The sequence below is a fragment of the Pundamilia nyererei genome, unplaced genomic scaffold (assembly GCF_000239375.1).
Source record: "Pundamilia nyererei isolate P.nyererei 1_Seehausen unplaced genomic scaffold, PunNye1.0 scaffold00038, whole genome shotgun sequence".
Classification (NCBI taxonomy): domain Eukaryota; kingdom Metazoa; phylum Chordata; class Actinopteri; order Cichliformes; family Cichlidae; genus Pundamilia; species Pundamilia nyererei.
In genome coordinates, this window is record NW_005187439.1 from 1,945,008 (window position 1) to 1,949,284 (window position 4,277).

Consider the following 4,277-nt stretch of genomic DNA (forward strand, 5'->3'; position numbering starts at 1 on the left):
GGCTCCGTACTTTAGAGAGGATGAAGCCCTCAGCATTTAATTAGGACATCGCCTGAGTAAGGAGTTTCTGACCTGTCCAGCTGTGAAGCAATACAAGCTACCACGAACCAAAGAGAAGTTAAAATGCTTCCGTTTGTATGTTCACATGCAGCATTGAAGCATCAGCCCCTAAATTATTTGGAATAAATGTGTCAGTCGCAGTGAGAATAGCCACTGCAGACTTTCCAGGCAGAGAATGTGACTCTTTCTAGAGCTGAGTGGAGCTTTTATGCATGAAAGGAAACTAGGATCAATTTTTCAAAGATCACTGGAGTCATCTGTCAAATAGCACACTCAGCCTTTCAACAAGTTGGACTGCCAAAACATCTGGCTGAGCTATAGCCGCTCAAGTGGGATCCACATGCCATCAACTTTTTTTCTCTTAGATTTGGTATTGTCAGCATTACGACATATCCCCTAAGGAGCTGGAGTGCAACAGGTGTGGGGCTGAATGGGAAACCTATGAGAAATAACTTGGCACAGATTTATATTTCCCTTCTAAGTGTGATAAGACGGCATTGTGAAATCTGAAGGAGTGCAGGAACCTAAAACTCCCACTGAGGATTGAAGCTGATGAGGTGAAACCAAAACCTTGTGAAGAAATCTAATCTTTATAATATATAGTCTGTGATAGTGCAATCTAACATGATCATTAACTGAACATAACCAGATGTTTAGTGATATATTATCTTCTGCTTCGTTTCTGTCTGCTCTGGGGGTCATAACTCCATCATTCACATGAGGATCATGAAATGTATTCTCGTGTTTTTCTTGTAATTTGAGTTGTTTACATTCACTGGTCTATTGTTTATCTACAGTTTGACCACAATTCATGGATTTCCTACCTAAAACAGACTTTTATCAATGTTTTGACACCCACATGAATGAAAGGACAGCAATGGATTATACTGTATGAGCTGGATTGAGTACTTCAACTTGAAAACCAAATTTTCCAGGCTTTGTTAGTAATTAGAGATACAGTACACCATTTTGGTGGGTTTTTTGTAACCAAACTTCAAGCCCAGGGGTCAGATTTGATTATAAGACCAACAGAGATGGCACACTCGTATGACAGGGATCTGTCAGGCTGAAGGTAGACCTGCAGAAAGGAATACTCTGCTTATCATTTGTGATTCTAACGGAGACCAGAATTTACAAAAGGAAATTCATGATGGTTGTAATAAGAGGTGACATTAGCAATTTTGACCATAAACTAACTGGTATGGTAAGGTATAGATCAAAAGTGGGCAGCACAGTGGTTGTTGTTGTTCTCCCCGTGTTTGCGTGGGTTCTCTCTGGGTACTCTGGCTTCTGCCACAGTCCAAAGACATGCAGTTAGTGGGGTTAGGTTAACTGATAGGTGTGAATGTGGGTGCGAATAGTTGTCTATGTGTTAGCCCTGTGACAGACTGGCGACCTCTCCAGGGTGTACCCTGCCTCTTGCCCTACAGTAGCTGGGATAGGCTCCAACTGCCCACGACCCTGACAAGAATTATCGAACGAGAATGGATTTATCAACAAGTGCTGTTGACTATTTTCTATTAGATTTATACAACTAAAACTCTTTTTGCCTTCAGTTTGCAACATTTCAAAGCTTCTGGTGCAGAATCTGGGCACTTTCCTCAGACCACCAGTCACTGTTTGCAAAAGCAGATAAACATCTGCAAAAAACTAAAAAGAATTTAAATCACCATCAACTTGTTTTTGAGATTTAATGTAAGCACATGCAATCTGCGATTTGCTCAAGTAGCATTTATTTACATGCCAGGCCTGCTCAAGCATGACCGGTCAACAGAACGACAAACCAGTAACTGGAAACCAGAAGGATGTTTTAGTTATTAAAAATCTTTGCTCAGAGATATTTGCCTACAGAGATTAGATTTCTGCCATTTCAAATCTGAGTAATTGTATCACAGCAGTGTTATAAATCAGTAATTACATGGAAATGACACATAATCAAAAGTTCAGTAAAAGCTGTACAACTGTAGGAGTCTGATGCATTATGTCAATGCACTGATTTTGTTTAAATGGTCACAATTTAGGTCAAAATATGTCTTTGACTGTTATCTTTAGACTTTATTTTGTGGTGTTAAGAGTAACTACGGGGACTGAAAGGGATGCTTTTAAAAAATGTAAACAAAAATGAATGAATAGGAAAAAATACCACCAGAGGTAATAACAATCAGCCAAACTGAAGCTTAGAAGATAAGCAAAGGAATCAGAGGAGCCATCAAATGCCTGGGCCATCCTGATCCAGAAAGGAATGTGGCATCAGGAATCTGTTTGAGTTGGAAACAAAGCCTCTGAACAGAATTTCCTTTTTGCATGTCAGTCGACACAAAAAGCAAAACAGCAGGAGCTGGAGGAAGCCAGAAGAAGAGCGCATCACAGCAGCGTGCTCGTCAACCACACAGCAAAGTCGACATCACAGCAGTGCACGCATCAGTGGGGTTGTGTGTCCGAGGCCATCTTGCAGATGTCTTTGTTGTGTCCTCTCTCTCCGGGCTGACTTGGCCACTGTGTTTGTGTGATAGATACTAGGAGACACGGGGGGGCTGTCTGTAATATTTCAGCAGCTGTTTCCTTTATGCAGCTGCACCGCTGCAGACAGGACACTTCAAATCATGCTCATCGCTGCCACCACTGTGTGTGTGTGTGTGTGTGTGTGTGTGTGTGTGTGTGTGTGTGTGTGTGTGTGTGTGTGTGTGTGTGTGTGTGTGTGGCAGTCCAAAGGGATCTAGTCCCTGACGTCATAGTGAGACTCAACAGAGACACGAGGGACACCCTACATCTATCACTATGGATATGATCAGCACAGGTTCACTGCAGAGTGGGCAGGTCGTGTTTGTGGGAACAGAGCATCACTAGCTGAGTTTCTATCCTTTATTCAGTTTTTTCTTCTCATCTAAATACTGTTTTAATTTCAGTTTTATTCAATACTCTTTGTGAGCAAACTTGCACATTTGACCTTAATGAAGTGTCTTCTCTGCAGCAGCTCTAACTTATGATTGATGTTCTGGGAGGGGGTGCACCTTTGTTTGGCATGTGCACCTCCCAGAACAGGTATTAAAAAAGAAGCCTCCTTTTCACTTGGATTAACAGTACAGTAATAAGCTGTCACTTAAAAAATGTAAAAAATCTAAATGACTATATATATATGAGCAGTATTTCTGAAAACAGTGGCAGGTAGCTGCATATCTGAAGAGAAGACTAAGTGGATGACAGAATATGAGTTCTTGCAAACACTAAACCAGATAGTTTACATTTTAAACTTTCCTAAATTTAAGACTCCCTCACTTTTATATCTACATTCATTTAAATTTTCTCAGACTAGACGTTTGACTTGTTAGAGATGTGGCCCCTCACCTCTGCTGACTCTAATCTCCGAACTGGACCTCAAGCTTCAGATGTTAGCGCCTTTTGGAGCATTCTTAACCTGACGAATAATATGGACTACTGTGCAATTGCACACCTCTGCAGAAGTGTGTGCGACGGTTCTGGTGAATGCAGTTCTAGTAGTCATTCAGCACTTAGAAGATATCTGTGTCTGCGTGTTCCAGCCTTATGATACATGGATGCAGGTGGGTGACCAAGCTCGCTAATATTAGGTGACAATGTAAAACTTCAACCGTCTTAACCCATTTTTAAAAAAAATAGCATAGCAATGGCCTTGATGCTAGCATCCAGGCTTCAAACTAATATCCCCAAAGGCACTGGGTCACTCTATCTGTCTTTCATATACAGTTTATAGGCCAGACTAAAGATTAATGAATGGAAAGACAACAGTTGTTGTTGATGAATCGAGAAAAGTAAAGCAAAAATTAGCATTGTGTTGTTATTCCCATCAAAATCCTGCAAAAGATGATAGATAATAATACAATGGGGCCAACAAATCATGAAATGTGGCCCGCTCCGTTACTAGGCTCACACAATCATCATCGATGACAGCCTTCAAAAACACGTACCCATCGAATGCCTGTGTCAACAAAGATTTCTCCCAGCCACAACGAGACAGCCCTCTTTGATTTCCTCATTTATTTTTCATTTAAAGCTGAAACCACATTGGCGTGCCCATGAAAAATACAGATTTCACCCTTGTCCAGTTGGGGGAAAAAGATCCAATGAGGCAGAAAGACACATCAACAGGGAGGAGAGGGCAAGAGAGGAGAGAGGGGAAAATACACACAGCGTGTCCTTTGAGCCGGTGTCACCCTGCTGGGCGGAGTTTGACATTCAGA